The following is a 24,499-nucleotide window of genomic DNA, read 5'->3' as shown; positions in this document are numbered from 1 at the left end:
AGCTGTGTGTCGTCGGCATAGGAGATGATGTTGAGGTTGTGCAGTCTGGCGACGTGGGCGAGCGGGGCCATGTAAATGTTGAACAATGTCGGGCTGAGAGATGATCCTTTGGGTACGCCGCAGATGATCTTGGAGACTTCGGCACGGAAAGGGGGAGGCGGACGCTCTGGGTTCCACCGGAGAGGAAGGAGGTGGTCCATTCCAGACCCTTGTCTCGGATCCTTGCGTTGTGGAGGCATGTGCGTATTGTGCGGTGGCAGACCGTGTCGAAGGCGGCTGATAGGTCCAGGAGGATGAGAGCCGCGGTTTCGCTGCTGTCCAGCAGGGCCCTGATGTCATCGGTGGCGGCGATGAGGACAGTTTTGGTGTTGTGGAACCTGGACTGGGAAGGGTCCAGGATGTTGTCCTCCTCGAGGTAATGGGTCAGCTGTTTGTTGACTGTTTTCTCGATGACCACCCCGAACGGGAGCAGGGAGATGAGCCGGAAGTTCTTGAGGTCCCTCGGGTCTGCCTTGGGTTTCTTGAGCAAGGCGTTGATTTCGGCGTGCTTCCAGCTCTCCGGGAAGGTCACAGTCTCGATGGAGATGTTGATGGCCTTGCGAAGATGGGGTGCGATGGTGGCGCTGGCTTTATTGAAGATGTGATGTGGGCACAGGTCTGACGGGGAGCCTGAATGGATGGTGTTCATGGTTTTGATGGTGTTGTCGATGTTATTACAGGTGAGCAAGGGGTCGCTGTGGGTGGTGACCGTGGGGTCTGAGGTGTCATTGGCTGTTTGGGTGGTCTGGTTGTCTAAGCTGTTGTGGATGTCTGCGATCCTGCGATAGAAGAAGGTGGCAAGGGAGTTGCACAGGTCTTGCGATGTTGGGATGTCGTTGGTGTTGGAGATGGGGTTTGAGAGATCCTTCACAATGTTGAAGATCTCTTTGCTGTTGTGTGCGTTGTTGTCGAGGCGGTCCTTGAAGGAGGTCCTTTTGGCGGATCTGATGAGGTGATGGTGTTGGCGCATGGCGTTCTTGTGGGCTGTGTGGTTCTCTGGTGTCTTTTTGCGGTGCCATTTCTTCTCTAGTTTTCGGCAGATTTGTTTGGAGGTCTGGAGGTCGTCGGAGAACCAGCTGGCATTCTTGTTGGTGCATCTGTTGGAGGGTTTCTTGATAGGGGTGAGAGTGTTGGCGCAGTCGACGATGAGGTTGCTGGCGGCGGCGCCAGGTTCTTTGGGTGGGCTTCGGGCGAGGCCGGTGTTTAGTTGATCCTAGGTGATTTTTCTCCAGCTGCGGCGAGGGATATGTTGGGTGCAGTGGTGCGTGGTGGGTTTCCGGAAGGTGAAGTGGATGCAGTGATAGTCGGTCCAGTGGAGTTCGGTGGTGTGGCTGAAGGAGACATGGGAGCTTGCGGAGAAGATGGAGGTCAAGCGTGTGGCTGGCAGAGTGGGTGGGAATTGTGATGAGCTGTCCGAGTCCGAGGTTGTCGATCAGGGTGGTGGAGTTGGTGTTGTTGTTGTTCTCGACGTGGAAGTTCAGGTCTCCGAGGAGGATGTAGTCCGTTGGAGGCGAGGGCGTGCGTGCTGACTGAGTCGGCGATGGCGATGCTGAACTGAGGCCGGGGTCCGGGGTGGGTCTGTAGATCAGTGTTCCTCTGAGGGTGGTGTTGGGATCAGTGTGGATCTGGAAGTGCAAGTGCTCTGCGGTGCGGAGGGTGTCGTCGTAGTTGGTTGATGCTTGAGGGTGGACTTGTGGATGATGGCGATTCCACCTCCTACTCCACTGGTGCGGTCTCTGCTGGTGATCTTGTAGCCCTCTGGGATGGCTATGGCGATGTCGGGGGCCGAGGAGTCGTTCATCCAGGTCTCTGTCAGGAAGGTGACGTCCGAGGAAGATGTGTCGAGCAGGTCCCAGAGTTCGATGGCATTTGCCCCTCCATGTGCGGGCAAAAACAAAATAACCCATAGAAATTCTCAGACAAAAAACAAAGGTTATAGCAACATTGTAATTGTCATTTAAAAAAAAAATACTGACATTTACAATTCTCTCCAGTATCTATAACTCATGCCATAAAGTAACTAAAACTTGTGCCCTTGGCATGCACTACTAATTACCTCCCATAGTACAACACTTACTACATGTTTGATGACATCATTGATGACATCACTGCAGCATCTGAAACTGTGCATGGCGGGGCACACCTAACTATAACTTCACTTTAACCTTTTTTTTTGTATACCAAAAGTTAAAGTGACGTTATAGTAGGGTGAAAATTTCAGTGCTAGTGTTACGTTTTAAACTTTTTTTAAAACACTGAAATTCACGAATTATAGTTGTCTTTAGTAACTCAAGCTTTGGGTTAAACAATGGTAAGCAGACCTCCTTTTTCTACGAGAACTGTAAGTAACAAGGCATTTCTTTCCTAGCTGCGAGCATCGACAGCCGCACCTTTAGTTTTTCCCTAAAATACGCTACTTTTGCCTAATATTATAACTCCTCAAGGACACCCACAGCCGCATCTCATGGGAACTTTCTTCCGTGACATTTGGGTAAGCTTACGACTTGTAGTATATATGCTATGCCTACACAGTGATCTGAGGTTTGCCATCAATGGTGTAATCTAGAATAGCTATGTGTTTTTATGCACCGTATTTTGCGCTACCTACCATGGACACTTTACAGCAATCCTTGACTGACAAGGTTAATATATGTGTGTTTGTCTATGCCACAAATTTGAGACCGCGCCATGAGCTAAACATATTCCACGTATGCCTATTGTTTGTTCATCCTTCATATTGTTATAGCTCTTTAGTCCTCAAATGGAATCACTTACTGTAACATAACAGTAGATGATAAGATATCACAAGCACTTGGCTCACCAATGGGTCTTTTTAATGTCACCCTATCACATGGGTACTCACAAACTTTCTCTCCGGGGCCAAATTTACACTGTGGTTTGTGTCCGAGGGCCGCACCAGTGGGGGCGGGGTCAGTGGGGGAGGGGGCGGGGCTAGAGCAATTAAAAAAAAAACTGACCATGAGGTTGATCACGGATCCCTGCAGCGGACACATTCGTCCACTGAGCCACCAGACCTGGCATACATATATCTCTCTCGCTCTCTTTCTCTCTCTGTCTCCCTCCCTCCCTCTCCCTTACTCTGTCCCCCTCCCTCTGTCTCCCTTTCCCTCTCTCACTCCCTCACTCTGTCACTCCCTTTCCCTCCCTCACTTTCCCTCTCTCACTCCCTCACTCTGTCATTCCCTTTCCCTCCCTTCCTTTCCCTCCCTCACTCCCTCATTATGTCTCCCTTTCCCTCCCTCACTCCCTCACTCTGTTACTCCCTTTCCCTCCATCCCTTACCCTCCCTCCCTTTCCCTGTATCCATTTCCCTCTCTCACTCCCTCACACTGTCTCCCTTTCCCTCCCTCGCTCTGTCTCCCTTTCCCTCCTTCCCTTTATCTCCCTTTCCCTCCCTTACTCCCTCACTCTGTCACTTCCTTTCCCTCCCTCACTCTGTCTCCCTTTCCCTCCTTCACTCCCTCCCTCTGTCTCCCTTTCCCTCCCTCACTCCCTCCCTCTGTCTCTCTTTCCCGCCCTCCCTCACTGTCACTCCCTTTCCCTCCCTTCCCCTCCTTTTCCCTTCCTCCCTCCCTTTTCCTCCTACCCTTTCCCTCTCTCACTCCCTCACCTGGTCTCCCTTTCCCTCCCTCAAGGTTCATTACGCCACTGGATTTAACAGATATGTATTTTCTCAAAAAGCGCTCCTGCCACATTGATGAAATCGCTTTTGACTGAAACATCATGCTAATAAAGTGGAAATATTTTAATAGAGCAGGTGGACCACAGGTAGAAATGGGGTCATTGCGGCTCTACAAAAAAAAATCTGTCTGTCTGCTGTCTACCTAGCTAGATATCTAGTGGGCGCAGAGTTCAAACCTTGCAGTTGACCAACCCCTTCTGCACACGGCCACAGGTTGCACACAGTGGGGTTGGGTATAGGGCCTGGGCTGCAACCAGCCCTGCACCTAACCTCATCAACAGCCAAACTGCTGCCAGCAGCCTTGTGTTTTCCACCCACCTATGCCTTGGGGTCAGAAACTCATGAATGTGTCTCCCTCTGCCTGTGGATTTATTTTCATCACACAAAACTTGTGAATCACAATCGATTTGTGAATCATTTATAAAAATGTGCTTGAATCTGGCATCTAAAATGGCAACTTGCAGGTTAAATGATTTGCGTGCAGGCTTTTACACTGTTTAATTGTGTGTGACTCACGATTTGCATACCTTTGGCTTGCCGTCACCACTTCCCTCAAGTCACAGACTTCTGGGGGTAGCCACCCAAGGCTGTGAATGTTTTTTAAAGAGCATATAAACTGCAAATAATAATCGATTCACAATTTTGACGATGCTGCAATAAAATTCAGATCCCTTTCTCTCCCTTTCCCTCCCTCACCCTCCTTTTCCCTTCCTCCCTCCCTTTCCCTCCTTCTTTCTTTTACTCCCTCTCCCGGTCTCCCTTTCCCTTCCCTTTGTCTCCTCTGCCATCTTACCCTGCCTCTGTGTCAGCCCGGGCTTCGGAGCACACACACATAGCCGCACAAGCACATTAACATGTCTTTAAAAGACCATTAGCATGTTAATGAGGCTGTGTTGTTGACCTCTTAGCGCCCCTGCAGCTCCACACTAACTATGGCAGGAATCCCCCGGCCGGCCCCCACAGAGCAGCAGAGTCTCCGAGTCGCGCTGCTGTAACTTAGTTTGCAGAAACTCTTTAAAAAAAAAAAAAATTCAAACACTGGTAATGATGTGTGCAAGGTCCGCGGGCCGCCAGGGGAGGCTTGCCGGGCCGCCACTGGCCCGCGGGCCGTACTATGAGTAACCCTGCCCTATCAGGAGGGCTCATATGTATTGACTCTTCCTTTCTCTGTTTTTTGTCGTTCCAGAATATATGTCCTCATTCTAGTGGTACTAGATTGATTGTTATAGGCCACTACACTTTCCTAGCACTCACTACACTTTCTCTTCGGTCCTGAAGAAGCGCACAGGATCTCCTCTCGAGACCAATCATTGAACGAAACATGTCGACCTCTAAACATGCCCACTAGGGGTATGCTCTATGTATAGCTACCGAGGGCCATTATCCCCATTAAGCAGCACAACCTTCGGGGTTTTTCCCAATGGCAGAGGGGCTTCTTTTCCAATAAATCCACTAGCTACCCCGCCAGTCATCTTTTAACCTCACGTTAGTACACCACTGCCACTCACACCCTCACGCCTTTATCTGAAAAAGATCTCCAACAAAGTGACCTTTCGGGGATCCATAGGGTATTGCAGTGCCAGCCCGACAAGAAGCATTGCCCAATGATGTAGCATGACGTCCTGCGGGGTATGTTAGGGCACCAAGATCAGGGCACACTGTCCCCAGCCATTACAGAATCAGAACGTCCGCAGTCTTACTCCCTATCTGTATTGTAAAGGCTGTGTTGTAAGGGTATACATGGCAAAGTCCTACATCTCAACTACTTACTATAAAGCGCTCCTACTGTTCTAATAATATTACATACAGCAGTTTTTTTTTATAAAGTTTTTTATTTTCAAGCATGTGATTGCCATGTTTAAGCAGTTGGATTGCATATACTTAGCAAAAAATGTGTAAAAAAATCAAAATTTGTAAACCATCTTTCATAAACTGTGTTAGCTCTCTAGTTACAATCCTGGTAATCTAGGTGAATAAGTAAGGCAGCAGCTTCAACCAGCTCCATTAACTCCCAAGGTGTACATTTGAGACCTTGCAGCATTTAACTAAATCTTTCCTTGCTGAATTATAAGGCTGATAAACAGGTTTCATTTGGGTAGTACTAAATATTTATTTGTATTTGCCCAAATACATTCAGTTTGTATTGTTACTACCAGTGTACTTAACACAATATAGGGAGGAGGTGTGCCTTGGTGACTAGCTCTGCTCATTTTGTTACTTGGGAACCCAGTTTGAATCCTGGCCTGGGCTCAACATTCTTCTCCCCATGCCTAAAAAACTGAACAAACGTGTAACATCAACTTGTTCAATGGTAAAGCACTTTAATCAGGGCTTTAGGTGGGCCGGGTCCTGCCGGTACTGAGCACCGGCAGTTCTAAAAAGCTGCTGCTGAGTTGGCTCCCTATTGGGCACTCCATGTTTGCCCTCATCCTCAGGGTGAAAAAAAATCTTAACTCTGCAGCACTACCACCCTTCACTGCCTTTGATGAAACTTCAAAGAGCCTCGTTATAGTTCTTTCAGTCTCATTATTTCAGAACTGAAGCGCTCTACAAATCTTTGATTGATTGGTTAAGTCTGCTATAAAACAAAGTTATTTTTGTTATTTATTTATCTTATGCAACTAGCCCTGGCTTGTAAGTGTAATGTTACTTGTTGTATTATACAGTACAGAAACAACGGACCACCAGGCAGCCTTCAATCAACAAGTAGGTTTATTATTCCTTTTTCCTCACATCCAGCATGACGCATTTCGGGCAACAAGTGCCCTTGTTCACATAATCATCATGCAGTACGGATTTCGTTTTTATACATGTTTTTATATAGATAGATAGATATGAATGCAGTGACAGAAGCAGCAGAATTCCAGTCAGGTGGCACACTATTCTAAGCCCAGATTCAGTTTAACTGTTTTTAAGCAGCACCCTTAATTGCATCTGCCACGACCCTTTGACAAACCCCCCAGTTTTTCATCCCCCTTAAAGCACTGACTTTAATGCCCTCGGGCTAAGTCTGCGCTATATACAGCTACAAAAAACTACAAAACTAGGCACATGTATGACAGTGAGAAAGCAAGTTGTTTGACAGGGTATCGTTTTATCTGATGCTAGTTTATGAAAACAGCGAGTGTCATTTACTTCCCCTGATGGGCAAGGAGTGCAGCTGCAGCTGTGCTCTGCATGAGCTCTGGCCGTGCCTAACTAGGAACAGGGCAAAAGTGGGTAAGAGAGCCAATTTCCACCGTCCATAGGGTGACTCAGACAGCGAACGTGTGCCATATAGCCACCCAATCGAATTTGAATACCCACCTCACATTGAAAACCAACTTCAGACCTAAATCTGTGTTTATGCCCATCCTATTGAAAGATGGATTAGATTTATTCTCTGAAAATGTAATCAAAGAACTAAAGGAGCTAGCTCTTATGAGCATGAAGAATTTCTGTACCAAAGACCACAACAGAAGATTGGAATACAACAATCTTATGACTAAAATCAAGGCCAGACCGGATATAGTGGTAAGATGGTCTGACAAAGGCAGAAATATAGTACTTTGGCCGATTAAGATGTACAGCGATGAAGCGATGACACAATTGCAAGACCGCGAAAGTTACTGCAGAGTAAGCCCCACTCTGATTGTGGGAATCCAAGAACGGTATCATGCAGAACTCTACAAGTGGAAAGGCATGAGCTTGATAAACAAGCAGGAATTTAAATTTCTTAAGAATGACTATCCCACCACGCCCCAGCTTTATATGACACCAAAAATACACAAGAACGCAATGCACCCCCAGGGAGACCAATAATCTTGGCCATAGGTGGTCTTTTTGAGAACACTAGCATCTATGTGGACAGTTTCTTGCAACCATTTGTGAAAGACCTACCTGCCTATGTTCAAGACAGTGGAGATTTTCTCCGTAAAATTTATGACTTAAATTGGAATGAGGAGTATGTATTTATGACTCTTGATGTGCAGTCGCTATATACAAGCATCAGACACACAGATAGGCTCAAAGCACTCCAACATTATCTCAACAGAAGACCCATTACATTGTACCAACACACCTCTATGTTACTACAGATGGTAGAATGGTGCTTAACTAATAACACCTTTATATTTGATTGATTGCATTATAAACAACTACAAGGTTCGGCCATGGGTACTTGCTTCTCACCAGCTATGCTAATCTGCATATGGGCTGGTGAGAGGAGCAAGTATTGGCGATAACCCAGGCAGCTAGCATGGGTGAAAATGTGATAATTTATAAGCGCTACATAGATGATATTTTTATCCTATGGAAAGGGTCTGAGGAGAGCGCTCCAGCATTTGCAGCTGCCATTTATGAGAATACCCTCAATTTGAGATTTACATGCTCCACCAGCACAGAAACAATCCAATTTCTTGATCTGGAACTGTATGTAGATCAGAATAAAATTCAAACAAGAACATACAGAAAGCCAACAGCGGGAAACGCTGTGCTTCATGCACAAAGTTTCCATCTGGTTAACCTAAAAGAATCCATTCCGTACGCAGAATGTTTACGTATGACCCGAAATTGCAGCACTCAGGCAGGTGCCAACAAGGCCAAATCCAATTTATTTGAGAGGCTTAGCAAAAGAGGTTATAGCCCTCAAACCTTAGCAAAGGCAGACCATAAATGCAAGAATGTAAACAGGAGGGATCTCCTGTTTGCAGACAAAAAATATAAGAAGGAGAAACAAAGCAAGTCCTTACCGAACATCCCCAGGATGATAACGGGGTACAACGCTTACCACAATCATGTGAGAAAAATCTTACAGAAGCATTGGCCTTTGGTGCAGAATGATCCTGTAATAGGTCGTTGGAGCTGTAGAAGCCCATAAATCACTTTCAGGAAGGCCAAGTCGATGCGCAACCAGCTGGTATGCAATGCACCGACCATAACCAAGCCACCTATATGGTTGCTGTAGGAGAGTAGGGTCTGCTATCCTATGGTCACCCCAAATTTTTGCTTTTTGCTTCACTGGTTTATGACTTAATGTGGCTGTGGGCCTGCTAATCAGACCCACAGCCTGCTGTTCTCTCTCTAAATTACTGCCAATGCACTTTAGGTGCATTACGAATTGGAACTGGTTCACCTTATTGGCCCCTGTAACAGTGTACCCTAGGTACCCAGGGCATAGGTGCATCCAAGGCCTACCAGGGGCTGCAGCATGTATTGTGCCACCCCTGGCCTGGCCTCCATATTTGACACAACTGGCTGATCACTCAGCTGGGGTAAGATGGTGTAATCACCTCTTACTTAGATATAGTATCCCTATATCTAACCTTAAACTGGACACATATGTTCCTATCAGCCACTCCTATGGCAGGCCTCATCAATCCTGGAGGCAGAGTGCTTGGAAATATGTGAGATGGTGCTCTAGCATGAGCTGAGCCTGTCTGCAGCTGTCGGGAACCACTCCCTAAGCTGCTCCGGGATATTGCCATACCATATACTCTTAAGTGCATTATAATCCTCGCGGTTAAATGCTATCTTTGGTTTGGCTTTATCAAAACATGTCGAGTAAGGTGTCATACGAATTGGAATACTATCCCCACGACATGTGTGTAGCCTTAACCCCGGTTAAAGTTAACCAGAGCCTCAGCATCACAAAATGGATGCTGCCACCACAGACACGAGGCCTCCTGCTGCTGACCGAAACTCGGCAGATGGTGGCCTGGACAAAGGGTTTCCTGCCTTGGGAGGTGCGAACACTACCCCAGACAGGGTTTTGTGTATTGGGTAGGACAGGGCTGAATAGAATCAGACATGCCCGGGGCACACAAGGTGTCCCCGTGCATAGGCCAGTCCAAACCGGTCCTGGGACTTTCCAGACCCAGGCCTGGCGAGGAGCTGGACAAAGGAAAGGGGGTGTAACCACCCCCCTTCCTGGTTCCTCCCAGAGGAGGGACCTAGTAGGTGATCCACCCCTCAGATTGGGAATAAGAGTGGGAGCAGTGCCATTGCACAGCAGATCATCCTGAATCAACTTTAAACAAAGAAGAAGACTGGACTTCGACATTCTGCTGCTCAGAAGACTGAAGAGAATCTCCCTTGTGGCCTAGGAGTGGCCACCCTGTGAACACAGGCACCAACCAGCAACTCGACGTCTGCTTTGCCGCCGCCTCCCGCTGGAGCCCGAGCCCAGAGCCTGACAAGAACCAGACTCCCAGACCTCTCACAGCCCGATCCACAGTCCCTGCAAAGAAGGGACCCGTGGAGGCACCGAGTGACGTGGGACCGGTCCTCTTGAAAGACAATCAAAAAGCTGACTGCGCAGCAACCGAGGCATCCTCGACGTTGTGCTTTGGGGACTGAGAACCCCCACCACCGAGCAGCCCTTGCACCGAAGATCAGCCCCCCAGCATCTCCACGATCTGCGTGGGGCCCTTTTGCATTGTGCCACTCGACGCGCCATCCTGGCCACTAGCCACGTGGTCAGCGGCCATCTTGGCGATGAAACCGATGAACTACACTGCGGGTCTGGTTGCTCCAGACTTGCCCAAGCTCCTGTGAAAAGGAGCACTCGCTCTGACCTTGCTGGTCCGAGTGTTAAGCATCTTTCGATTCCTGCGTGGCTTGCATTAGCCAAGGCCTGTTTGCTCCGATCAGGTCGCCGACACCGCCAACAGCGAGAAGTCTGCGTGGGACAGCTCGTGACCGGCTCCTGGACGTCCTCGACCCCCGGTGTCTACGTGGCTGCAGAGAGAAGCTACACCTCAACGCCTGTTTGCACCCGACATCGCCTGGTTCCAATCTGGTTCCATGGTAGTCACTGGCTAGTAACTTTGAACATTGTTCCCTCTGCTTTCAGGTCTTCACATCTTCAGATCCACCCTTGGATCCACCGGAACTCTTCACATCGAGCCGCCTGCAGCATCTTCAGCTCCAAGCTCCAAGCACCATCGACCAGCGTGACGAAACCCGACACTACTTCGACCCTGTACACCCGCTTCCTGTGGGTGAGGTAACTCAGCTCCGCCGGTGTTCCTACACTGGTACACATCTCAAGGGCCTGTGTCTTAAGTTTCAGCGTTCTAGGTCACTCGAAAGGTTCCGAACTATCTAACTTTGTACTTTTTACGCACCATAGACTTTACATTGGAAAGTGCGTGCACTATAGACACTGCACCCGAGTCCCGCGGGCCTTTCCCGACTTAATCATTGATAGTCTCGAATAGCTCCAGCGATTCCCAAGGCCCTAGGCCTGTTCCCATTCCGATTGGTATCTCTTATACCACTTTCTTAGTATATGGTTTAGGTGGCCCCTAGGGCTCATCCATATTGTGCAACTTTTGTGTATTTTAAACTGTCTTGTGATTTAACGCTTGTGCTTCTGTGCTCATAAAGAGTCCAGGGGATTTTATAGTTAATAAATCAATATATATTTTCAATATATATCTGTGTGGTGTCCCTTTCATTTGGTATTCAAGGGGGTTGTGTATGGTATTACAGCTGGCTTCACATGCCTTTCAGAGTTTAGCCTAAGACTGCTTTGTCCACGTTACCACTAGGATAACTGGTCTACAAGGTTGAATTACAACCAATCATCATAAGGGTTGCTTGGCATGGTACAAAGTGATCACTAGAATTAGTGAGCATTATATACCAGGCCAACTTCTCACAGTTGCACAGCCAGAAAGGGTTCAAAAAGAGTGCAAAATGTAAAGCGTGTAAGCAAGGAATCAACACCACACAGGTTAAAGTCCCATTTAGAAATAGGCCCTACATCATCAGAGGCTGCTAATCTTGCAAAACAGAGTATGCAGTTTACGTCCTTGTGTGCAAATGCGGGAAACGATATGTTTGAAGTACCATTCATCTGGTCCATGTCCGAATCCTACACCACTTGCGAGCCATAAGTAACAACGATGAAACATACCCGGTGGCCAGACATATTAACAAATCACACTCCGGCAACAGCAACGACATCAAATATATTGTCATCGACAGTATCGCAAAAAACATCAGAGGGGGAAATCGCAGATTGGCCCTACGGCGTTTGGAATCCAGATACATAATCCTTTTGGATTCCAAGATCCCCAATGGATTAAATGCAGACGAAGCACTGACAGTACACATATAGTCCAGTGTAGCCCACTCCCTTAACCTAACCCACTCCCAAACATCTGCAACTTCACTTATGTAAATACTTTGTTTCGTTTAGGCACAATTTCTTTTATTGAATTCTAGCACATAATGACCTTGCATCATTACGAGGGGAGACCTACCGTATCTACACTAATGTTTGTAATAAATCAGGGGGCAATTTACATAGAGGACTTATGGGTATATAACTGTGTGCATTCAGCCACATATTGCACTAGATATAGTGTTTCAGACGTCAATTTACTCCACGAGTGGAGAAGTGTGGCTCAATGATTAGAGCGGCAGACCCTGATGCAGAGGTCTAGCCCGGGACCAGGGTTCAATTCCCCGCCTCGGCGGGTCTTGGGCTCAAAATTCCACAGACCTGATAATTCTCGCCTCGGTGCCTATTCCAATCATGGAGTCCCACTCTGCAACTCTGGGCAATAGCTTGCTTAATCTCCACAACGGCCCCCACATCGCTAAGGATGCCTGGCCTCCACCTTGGGGGTGCCCAGGAGTGGACGCCTCACAGGGAAAGCCTGGATGGGTTCCACAGCGGTATTCGTACAAGCGCCTTGAGACCCTTGCGGGTGAGTAGTGCGCTATACAAGTATCAATTTTTACAATTTTCACTTGGGGACGAGGCTCGTTTGGGTATCCTTTCTTGTATTTTTTAGGTTTGAAACACTTTTCTTCTTACTTCTTGCAATAGGGGGCAGGATGAGAAAAGTGGCATAGTTACGAGGTATACATATTCATCTGCAATTGTAATGAGAATCTCTGTGAACATGCATATATATATATACCGTATGTTAACTTAATATTACACATTAATCAAACCCTCTGTCAAACATAAATCATAATGCAGTATCAACGCGCCTGTTTTACCCATAACACAGGAAGTAACACGAATGTGCATTGTTCCACAGCGCGTGTGTTGGATCCGAGGTTCCTCTCCCTAGTTAGAGAATGCTGACATAGACACCATTTTTAAACTGTGCATGTAACCAGTAATACTATTCGGTAGGCACCTACGTTATTTAACTGTATTTTAATTTTCGTTGGTATGGGGCAATATGCACTGAATTGTACATGCACAATCATCGTTAATTTTTTAGGAACATTTTGTGTGAATTTACGTTTACATTCTGTAAGTTTCATGCGCTAGACTCTTCTATGTCTCTTGTCACAATACCGTTAGATCACTGGTAAGCAAGGTAACGATTAACCAGTCACAGTGAGGTAACTGTGTATGTGCTGGAATGTACTTAATTAACAGCGTCATTCATGGCAGATGAAGTGAGCAAGGCGGAGGCTTCCGCCGAAACACGTCTGTAGCAGCTTTATGGATTAAAACTTTTTCTTGAGTTGAATTCATGGTGTCAGTGCCGTCCTTGATCGGAGTGAATGCGGATTGGTAACCAATATATATATAAAGCGCTTTTAAGAACAATAAAGTCAACTGTTTGTATCCCCCGTAGTTGGTCACGCTCTTCTTTTTGCGGGGAAGAGATTGGAGGTGAAGTACTGCCAGCAAGTAGGAAATGCAGGCTACGTGACCCACTCTCGTTCAGGAGCAACGCATAAAAACCTACAAACCCCCTTTTGGAACCTGCATAAAACTGCATATGTGTCGCCCCTCCGGTGCAAGATTCCCAGTTGGAGAAGATTGGCGCATGGGGAGAGAGGAGGCAGAACGGACCTGCCTTAGAAGGGGGACAAAAGCTGGCTTTTACCTGCGGAATGACTGCTGCATCGGCGCTGTAACACTTTCCAGAGAGACTGGAGGGCAGCACTTGCTGTTTTTGCTGTCTCCTCACCGTAGGAGCGCAATTGGTGGACTACATCGCCCAGCATGCTGTTGAGCTGCAGGAGCAGCGCGAGGTGCCTGACACCTGTGAGGCAAAGGCGGGGCGAGTGGTCACGGGAAAGGGAGTGGCCACGGCTCTAAAAACAACGGAGCATTAAACCCCCATTAACAGAGAAGGACACTATTGAAACGGGCACTGAGGAAGGACAAACGAAGTCTGAAACGCGTCTGCCTAACGTTTCAGGGACCCTTTTGCTTGCCAGCGCTTTTAAGAACAATAAAGTCAACTGTTTGTATCCCCCGTAGTTGGTCACGCTCTTCTTTTTGCGGGGAAGAGATTGGAGGTGAAGTACTGCCAGCAAGTAGGAAATGCAGGCTACGTGACCCACTCTCGTTCAGGAGCAACGCATAAAAACCTACAAACCCCCTTTTGGAACCTGCATAAAACTGCATATGCGTCGCCCCCCGGTGCAAGATTCCCAGTTGGAGAAGATTGGCGCATGGGGAGAGAGGAGGCAGAACGGACCTGCCTTAGAAGGGGGACAAAAGCTGGCTTTTACCTGCGGAATGACTGCTGCATCGGCGCTGTAACACTTTCCATAAAACCCCCATTAACAGAGAAGGACACTATTGAAACGGGCACTGAGGAAGGACAAACGAAGTCTGAAACGCGTCTGCCTAACGTTTCAGGGACCCTTTTGCTTGCCAGCGCTTTTAAGAACAATAAAGTCAACTGTTTGTATCCCCCGTAGTTGGTCACGCTCTTCTTTTTGCAGGGAAGAGATTGGAGGTGATATATATATATATATATATGGAGAGAGATATAGATATAGATATGGATATATATATATACTAGCAGCCCGCCCCAGCCTTGCCTGGGGCAGAAAGGGGCTGGGGGCAGCATTTAAAGCCTCTGTGCCCCCCTCCCAATTCCCCCGACATTGCCCAGTCCGCATCCCTCCCGCCTCCCGCCCCGACATTGGCTATACCGCCTCCCGCCTTGAGCCCGCTGCCCCGACATTGGGCATAGCACATAGCGCATAGCGCCTACTGCCTACCACCTCCCGCCTCGCGCCTGGAGCCTCCCACCCGCCTCCTTTGTAACCCCCCCCCCCTCAGGTCCAGACTTACCTCCCCGTGCTGCCACTGCTTCTCCGCTTCTCAACGCTCCGCAGCTCCTCCCGGCGCTCATGTTCTCCCGTATTGCTGTTGCTGGTGCACTCCGCTCCTCCCCTCACGCAGATGCTCCTCATGTCTCGCTCTTCCTGTTGCTGGTGAACGACGCTACTCCTCCCCGTATTGCTGTTGCTGGTGAGCTCCGCTCCTCCCCTCACGCAGACACTCCTCATGTCTCGCTCTTTCTGTGAACGACGCTACTCCCTTCACGCATACGTCGCGGCCGGCGCTACTTGCAAGGGACTACTTTATTTTTATTTGTAAATATTTTAAACAACGTTTATTTTTTATTTTTATGTAGCCTATGTCCTTCTGCTTGGCCCGAGGTTTTCTAAGATGTCTTGGGTGTTCAGATTGGTGGTGTAGTTTTCGAGTTTACCTGGCCAAAAGGTGCAAGTTCTCTCTTTATAATAGTAGTATAGATATGTATATATATATATATATATATGCAACAGCTTTCTGTCTCTCCGAACGGCAGTACAGGTTTATTATTCCCTTTTCCTCACATCCAGCATGATGCATTTCGGGCAACAAGTGCCCTTGTTCACATAATCATCATGCAGTACGGATTTCGTTTTTATACATGTTTTTATATAGATAGATAGATATGAATGCAGTGACAGAAGCAGCAGAATTCCAGTCAGGTGGCACACTATTCTAAGCCCAGATTTTCAGTTTAACTGTTTTTAAGCAGCACCCTTAATTGCATCGGCCACGACCCTTTGACAAACCCCCCAGTTTTTCATCCCCCTTAAAGCACTAACTTTAATGCCCTTGGGCCAAGACTGCGGTATATACAGCTACAAAAAACTACAAAACTAGGCACATGTATGACTCTGAGAAAGCAAGTTGTTTGACAGGGTATCGTTTTATCTGATGCTAGTTTATGAAAACAGAAAGTGTCATTTACTTCCCCTGATGGGCAAGGAGTGCGGCTGCAGCTGTGCTCTGCATGAGCTCTGGCTGTGCTTAACTAGGAACAGGGCAAAAGTGGGTAAGAGAGCAAATTTCAATCGTCCATAGTATGACTCAGAAAGCGAACGTGTGCTAAAGCTGTGTCCCAGTTTTGGTGCTCAACACCGGGACAGAAACGGGGTGGTTCCTGGGGACCGGTCCGGATCCGACACTAGCACAGGTGTCTGATCAGGCTGCATCCTACTCTGTTCCAGTGCTGTTTTCTTGTACACCTCTTAACGGTGCTTGGTTGGAAGCACGGGGGTGACCAACCGTCCATTAATTTCATGGACTCTCTGTAATTTGGACCTTTTGTCCGTAAGGATTTCTTCCACGGAAGCCTTTTGTCCGTAATTTCAGACATTGGCGTGAGCTGCCCCGCAAGCACGCTGTAACTCTCACTGCAGGGGCAGCTCACGCTCCTGCTGTGATCAGTGGCCTGCAGCAGTCCATCCCCGACCTGGCACAGACTGCTATCAGGCCCATTATCATTCTGTATGTTGGCCTAATTATCACATACAGAATGATAATGGGCCTCTCTGCTCAGTGACAGCATTTTGGATTGGGTGTTTTTTTCAGTGGGGGAGAGGGGGCATGTATTCTCTGAGAAGCCTTCAGCTTTGATCTTTTTCTTCACTTTTTTTTTTAATATGCAAACACAGGTGTTATTCACTCGTATACACATCAGATGCAGCGAGTGCAAGGTTCTCTCAACCAAAAAAAAACTTATTTTGACTTGTGCTTGCGTTGGTTGTCTATTTAAGCACTATTGCAGAACTTCCTCTGATGTGCATGCAAAAAGTACTTTTTGTCCCGAATTTTTGTCCTGAATTCTGACCTTCTGTCCTGAATTTTTGTCCTGAATTTTGACCCTTTGTCCTGAATTTTTGCACTCACTGTCCAGAATTTGCACCCATACCAGTTATTCGCCATAAGAAGCACATTTATTAGCAGTATGTGCTCTGTACGTGTTTTGGATTCCCTCGCGGTAGCCAGTGGCCGGTGAGACAGCTGACCCTGCACCTCCTGCTACCGCCGCCAATTACAACCATCACGAGGCCCTATGAGCCAGGCCACGAGGGTTCATCCTAAACGTTGCAGGCCCGGTATTTCTCTTTCTCACCTCAGTTGCCTTTATTCCCACAAAGGCGGCCAAGGTGGCCTAGCACCTCGGATGCCGTCACTGTATCCATGCCTTCTCCTTCGGGTGCCGCTCCTGGGACCGGCAGAGATCTCCGTGGTGATGGCAGGAGGGACCGGCACCTGCCTAGGCTTGTGGCCCGATTAACAAGCCAGCAGCGCACAAAAAACTCGTCCTTGAACTCTCCTCGCCATCCACTCTGTTGCCACCGCACTTGAGCCCCGGGCCTGCTGTCCCTGCCGCGCGGGGGACCCGAAGACGACGACAGCGAGGACGGACCTGAGCCCTGAAAGGTGGCGGCATGGAAAAGAAGACGGACAAGCTGAAAGCCCTGAGACACTCGCGCTTAGAGCCCTCTGTGTCTGCGGTGTACCCAGACTCCTATGCGGCGGCTTTAGAAGGATGTCCACAGAAGGCCTCCGAGGCCGCAGGTAACCAGCCAGACGGAAACCGTTGAGCCAACATGAATGTCTAGGATTCTAGAAACCTGTTCAAATGTGTATGCAATGGGGCGGGGTGGTTTTGTAGTGGAGAGAGACTAACGACTAAAAGCATCCTTTCCCCCTTTATCTGCACAGCACTTGCTTCAGGTGTTAGTCTATGTCGTGGTGCAGTGATGTTTGAAAATCTAGTACAGAGATCAGCCCTCCCTTGACGTGCTCGGGATTTGATAAACCGGCTCAGCAGCAGAACCTCTATCTATTTCTTTTAGACAGTGTGAAGTTTGTTAATGCTACATGTGCTGGTTAGCTTCTCACTGACCCTTATGGGAGGGGCTCACTAAAGCGTCTAGTCGCATGACATGTCAAGGGATTGTTTCCATTCTGTGTCAATTGAGCAACGCGTTGATGTATAAGGACAAGTTGGCTTTATTTTGGTGTTTGTGTATAGTCCCTGTCGGAGTTGCATGATATGCTATGTTGTTACAAAGATCTGTATAGTGACCTACTTCCAGTAGTATGGCCTCAGTCACAGCGCTGTTAGGTTTCGGGTGTTTTCACTCCCTTGTCTCGTGGTCACGGACAGGAGTCTGTTCTCTGATAGAGCTGAACCACCAGCAGTACTGCGGGTATTTTTTAAAAAGCTTCTTACACGTAAATATTTGATTGTATTTCTGTTGTATTGGTGTAATAAAGTGTTGTTCGGTCAGGTGTCTGTAATTTAAAGTCCTTATAAACTGGGATATATATACCAAGTGGGAGGGTGGTATGTGCATTGTCCGGCTTGAAGTATGTGTTTGAGGTGTGTTGGAGTACAATGACTTCTTAAGGCTCACAGGATCACAGTAACTCCTTGTTGCATTGGAGTTACGATGCAGTTTTTTGCTATACATATTCTGCAATTCTTTAGTTACCTAGAGTATTTTCAGAGCTCAAGGATTGTTGGGTATTAATAAACTTCCTACTGGTAACGAAACCTGCAGCCTGGTAGTCTTACCCCTGTCATGTGCTTATGCTGGTGTCCTGAAGGCACTTTAGTGACAGGATGCACCCTCTAAATACAAGCATATGCCATGAATTCAAAGGTACACCGAGCTCTCCTTATTAGTGCCACACAGCACATGCTGTGCAGCCATTCGACTTCACAGCTGCTTAATTAACAACATTGCACATGCACTTGTATCTTCTTCTTTTTGTTGATGCTCTGCTGTCATTTACCAGAAGCCGGCCTGACTGCCCCTTGCCAAAGTATTGGAAGAGTGTTTCCTTTGAAAAAATTGAGGAATGTTTAAAGTTTACCAAGCCTCAGTTAAGGAGTATTAATCGATTTGGAGCCAGATGTATCAACATTAAGAATTAAGATTTCCAAATTGAACTTGGAAATCGCAGTTCCTAATGGAAGACGGTTTTATTTTTAAAATAGCGATTCGTAGTGGTTCACAGATTGACTTTCCTCATGAATGTTAGAGGTAGGCCGCAATTTTACACCAACTAGGAATTGCAGCCTTCACAGGGATGGTGGCAAGCTGTGGTCAGTAGACCACCATGTCTGTGATTGCTTTTTAATAAAACAGACTTTGTTTTTTTTAATGCAGCCAGTTTCCCTTAAAGGAAACAGGACTGAGTTTAAAAAAAGAAAAGTTTTATTTGTTTATGAAGAGGCAGTAGTCCATTGGGGATCCTTTTCTGTTTGCAGATGCATTACTACTACACTTCTACAGTCGGTAAAGTATTAATGTTTTGCGAGTGAAATTCAGTCACAAAAGATTAATATATACCATTTCAATTCGGTATTTGGAAGGGACGCTCTAAACACACAGCTTCCAATTACCGAATCGGTATGCGTTCTCTATCCCAAATAGCAATTCAATAACTTCCAACCAAATCGCAATTTGAGATTAATTCATGCAAAAATTTATTTTTACTTTTGCAAATGACCTGATTTTGCGAATCAGGCCATTTGCAAATGCAAATAGGCTAGATACTGATTAGTTCAGGTTCTGCATTTCTCCCCCATTCTCTTATCCGATGATCAAAAGTCATATAGAGGGCTGTTTTTAATTAAAAAAAATATTAAAGAAATATCTTCTTATGCTAGTTCTGCTGGTCAGAGCAGAAGTTAGTACTAAATATCAAGCATTGGCAAAGTCACATTTCTTGCTAAATTAAATCTATAGGTGAGACCTAACTAGTCAAAGCTCCCAATTTGAAATTGAAATTCAGGTTTCTGAAGCTATAATATGTGTATTTTTTCCTGTTTGATTTACCAAGCGCAAAGAAAAAGAGAAAAAAGATTCTTTCCCAGCTTCAAAGACTCTTCTCTATTTTAAAGTGTACTATGTGGTGAAGAATTATGTTCTTCTTGCCCCAGCTGTTCAGCTCAGAAGTCCTGTGGCTTGACTGGTTGATGCTGTTCCAAAACTTTAGATTTTTCACATCAGAATACAATTACATAGATGGATGCTTACAACTTATGGAAATGGCACTGAATTCAATAAGGTAAGTACAATAATACCTTGGTTTAGGGATGGTGGTTTGTGGTACTAGAGTAAGGAGTTTCGGGTCAAAGCCTAACATAGGATGATAGTAAGGCTTAGAGTTAGGCTGAAGACTAGCATGATTAGATTTAGGGTTTGGCTTAATGTTAGGGCAACAAATGTGTTTTGGGTAAAGTTAAAATGTATAGCTCAAGGTTGGGCTTGGTTAGGAAATCGGATATGGCAAAGAGCAAGGGATATTTGTAAGCTTAGTTTAAGGGTTAAGTTTAAGGTTAGACTTAGGGTCGAAGTAGATGTATAGACCAGTGGTTCTCAACCTACCTACCAAGGACACCTAGGGGTCTGCAACTATGTTACAAAATTAAATAATATTAAAATATTAAAGTATATACAAATAGAGAGCAACATAAAAGATATGAAAAACTTTTCTGTATTTTGTCGTGCATTAAACAAAATAATTAAATATTTGAGCATTTGTCAGGCGTATACTTTGTATTTTATGTATTGTTTTGCGATTCAAGTCATAGAAATTGCTTAGGCTTTGGGTCCTCTTGTTCCAATTATGACTTCATGGGGGTTTCCGGATTTCAGTAATGATTCGGTTGGGGTTGCCGGAAGTCAAACAGGTTAGACATTGTATTGGTGTTGGTGCACTGGCTAATTACATTGCATACGTGTATGGTTGATGCAGCGCGTAGATGTAGTGATAAGTTCACCTGTTCTTGATGCACTAATGTACAGTCAAATGGTTGCATTTGCTAAGATTTTCCTTCTCCTATGTGAGAAGTGACCCCCTTAGCCACTTGCCTAATTCTTGGAGTGGAAGCTCTGCTCGCTTTCCTTGCACACATAGGAATATAGTTTCATTTGAAAGAGTTAAATGTCTATGAAAGAAAGACCCCTTTTCCATCAACTGCTTCTTTGAGTGCGGACAATAGGGAGGATTGGCAGATGTGTAAAAGAAAAGTGTAGGAAGCACCACATAGATTGTTTGGCCTGGGTAGCCCTCTTCGTCTTATGTTGCGTCTGCACGCTTTCAGAGGAAGTGAGCCTGACTGATCACTCAGACCTGTCAATCTGTACCCATGACATAGTGTGCTCCATCCGGTGAGTAGTGGAGGGAAAAAAGAGGCTGCTCACTCGCCTCCTGCAGCCTTAAATGCCCATTCCCCAGGTGCCCCCAGATGACGTCACCCGCTTTGGCAGAGAATGCCAACAACGGCCTCTCTTATCGTCCCTGCTCCTGCCCGTGGAGTGACTGATGGCATCCCTAACACTATTTGTGAGGGGCTCCTCTCCAGTCTACCCAGTGTTGAGCTCTGCTCTCTAGTCTGACATTTACAGTCCCTCCCAAGCAAACACACCCATTCTTATTGGAAACTGTCCCAAATTATATGAATTCTGTTTTCCATTAGAGACTGACATTTGGCAGTACTGATGAACTGTCTTGTCAAAAAGAAGTGCCCATGTTTGTATTTCCGGTTCCCGAACACCTCTGTGCGGCATCTCGTCTTTCTTAAGGTACTTTCAAATGGGAGAAACCAGACACCACTTACTTACATAATGCTGTCCCCTCAACTATTAGGTAAACACAGTACAGCGCCTCGGTGCAACTTTTGATTTTGATCCTGTTATCTCCATCCTGAAGCCTCCTCCCTCTGACCCGACACATTTGTGATGCTGATGGTAGAAGACAGTTCTGGGGCTCTGCCAGAACATTCATTGTAGGCGATTTGTCTCTCAAGACCTGGTGACTGCGATGCAGCGTAAGAAGCTACAAGTATTTCTCACTAGAGCAAAAAATTTACAATAATCTGGGTTTGCGACTCGCATAGTGCGATTTTTTGCGACTCGCAATTTGACAGTCGCAAAACCTGGCGTACAAAAGTATCCGAGACACTGTTTGCGATTCCCAAATGGTTCGCAAGAGACCTGCTGCATTAATATGCATGAGACAGGTCACAATGTGTGACTAGTTGGGAATGGCCAGGACTCGCAAGGGATGGTGGCCTGCTGGGGTCAGCAGACCATCATGTCAGTAACTGCTTTTCAAATAAAGCAGTTTAAAAAAAAATTAAATGCAGCCCGTTTTCCTTAAAGAAAAAAGGAATGCTTTTCAAAATGAAAAGTATATTTTTTTATATTTTCAGAGTGGGCAGTGGTCCATGGCCCACTGCCTGCTTTGAAAGTAAATGTGTGCCCCCATTCACAAAGGGGAAGGGGTCCTTTTGGGACCCCTTCCTGTTTGCGAATGGCTTACCACCAATTTGAAAATTGGTGGTAAACTGCAAATGTTTTGCAACCGCTTGTATGGTTGCAAAACATTCCCACATACCAGTGCTACTCTCTATTAGGAAGGGACGCCCCTCGCAAACCCTATTTGGTGAGTCAGTAATTGGTTACCAACTCGCAAAATAGGGTTGGTATATTTGAAAATGCATTTTGCCGGTCTCAAACAGGCCGATGGGTGGTCTGCGAACAGTAAAATACATCTTACACCTGGCCCTAGGTGTTCTTGCCATGAACAACTGGAAAAACCCTTTCTTTGTGCAATGTGTGAAGCTCCTGCTATCTCTCACTAGGTGTTATATCCATGAACATTTGGGAGAACTAGTTCTCTTCACGTTGATGCCTTCTCTCCTACAATAAATGAACACAATATTTTGAAGACTTCTGAAGTGCTTAATAAATGTCTATTTAAATTGCACCTACCCAGACTTGGGGTCAGTTTGCATGTACATTGTTGTGAACATTAAAGTGGAATGTTTTCACGAAAGTTGAACTCCTTGGTGACAGGATATTTTTCACATCTAAGCATTCCTTCTGCGCTTGTGTGAACGCTCAAACAGTTTGCTCGTCTTGCATCTTGTTTAGGCCTTCAGCGAGCACCAACAGTATACAAACTGCTCTAGTTTCAAAAGCGAGGTCCAGAACTCGTAAGACGAGTATATATATATTAGCATAGCAGACTCTTGAAAGAATGTTTGTGGGCAAGAGCCTCACAATGCACTCTATCATGTTTACAAGTTTGAGGAGTGCATCATGAATACTTCTTGACTCCTCTGTAGCTCCTTATATTGGGGTGCTTCTATGAATCCAGTCTATTCTTCACCAGGAAACATGGTTTAATCTTCGGCCCAACTGGAAGAAGATGGGCCACACACAGTTCCTGGTCCTGAAGGGGAACTGGACTGGAATCCAGTTCAAGTCAGGGTAATGCAGCGTTCCCTGTGTTGGTACCCCAGAACCAGTTTTATCCAGAGTTAGATGCCGAGTTCAACTCCTAGCCAGACACGGCCCAGCATCCTCTCAAGCAGGATGTGAGAAAAGGAGGACCACACCAATACCAGGAGAAGGCACCGCAACTGAGCCATAACTCTGAGACGAGTAAGTAAGAGGGATTACCAGGCAATTGGGGAAACACAACCCTGTCTAACCATCAATTCCAACAGATGCATCTAGCATGCAAGAGACTCTCTTATATCGCAGAAAACACGCCCACAAGCACGCAAGAAAATGTATTAAATAGGAGTGAACACATTGGATTTATATGGGAGGCGGTCATTAGATCACAGGGTCCATGAAAATGTTATTCTGAATTTAGCTGTATCACATATTCGGTCCCTCATAGCTTGCCAGGGAGGGTGCTTCATAGTGGAAAAGGAATGAACGCTTTCGTGATCCTCGACCAGGCATGAACGTAACTCGGCCTAGCAGCACCTCAGAGCTGGTGTTTTTGTGGCACGGAATTTCTTTGGTTGGTGGAAGCAAAAAGCCACAGAATGGTGCAGCTGAGACAGTTGTGGACGCCTGTCGTCGTCTTTACACCTACAGTCCTGTCATGAGGGGCGTGGTTTAAGCTGCCCCTCATGACAGGTTTGAGATGCCTCTTGCGTGAGCTGTGTCTGATAAGGTTAGTGGCAGCATAGGTCTGGCCGATAAAAAGGTGTCAGCTCTGTCATATTAGCAAGAGCTTCAACCAAGCCGCAAAGTCCCATCCTAAAAATAGAAACCAGGCTCCGGCACTAGCAGACGCCTGCTGTTGCTTCATGGGTCAGGTTCTGTGTTTCCCCCAAATCCACTCTGGATTTTTTTTGAAAACTCTGGCTTTTTTTTAGCCACAAAGTTACGGTCCGGTTTACCCCAAAAGTTAGTTGCTGGATTCTCTTTGTGAAGAGGCGCTTTCAGATTTGTGTGCACGTGCTCCAGGCTGTCGGTAATTAAGCTCTCCAACCATTAAGCACATAAGAAACCGCACTTCACTTAAAAAAAAAAACATTAGCCAAACCAGCTTTGCATGTCGGGAAAACACATTGTCAGCTATTCTCGGGGTGAAGCGGGCAGGTGGAGGCTACATTCAGAGGAATGTCTGTTAAAGGGCGCTTCACAGCGTTTTACGTATTTAATTGTCTGGAGCTGACATGATGGCTTGACACCCTTTGAGCATTTCCATCCCACATTCAAGGACTACCTCCGCCAGGGGTAGGAAGCACTGTATATATGCAATTACAATTGCACCACTTTTGCCTGCGCCCTGATTCTGGGAGAAATGAGTAAAAGGGTCTCAAGCGAGGCTGTGTTGATCTCTACTGCACTCGACTTTTTTGAATGCTCTTGTCAGTCATTGAG

General features: G+C 46.4%; 1 protein-coding gene across 2 annotated transcripts in view; it reads left to right on the top strand.

Moving 5' to 3' along the window:
* Positions 1 to 24,499, top strand: part of ABR (ABR activator of RhoGEF and GTPase) — a 1,286,060-nt gene that overhangs the window by 450,907 nt on the left and 810,654 nt on the right. The gene's annotated exons all lie outside the window — the stretch shown is intronic.

Source organism: Lissotriton vulgaris, chromosome 2_1, assembly GCF_964263255.1.
Source record: "Lissotriton vulgaris chromosome 2_1, aLisVul1.2, whole genome shotgun sequence".
Taxonomy (NCBI): Eukaryota; Metazoa; Chordata; class Amphibia; order Caudata; family Salamandridae; genus Lissotriton; species Lissotriton vulgaris.
Note: the sequence above shows the minus strand (reverse complement) of the source record. Positions and strands in the feature narration are given on the sequence as shown.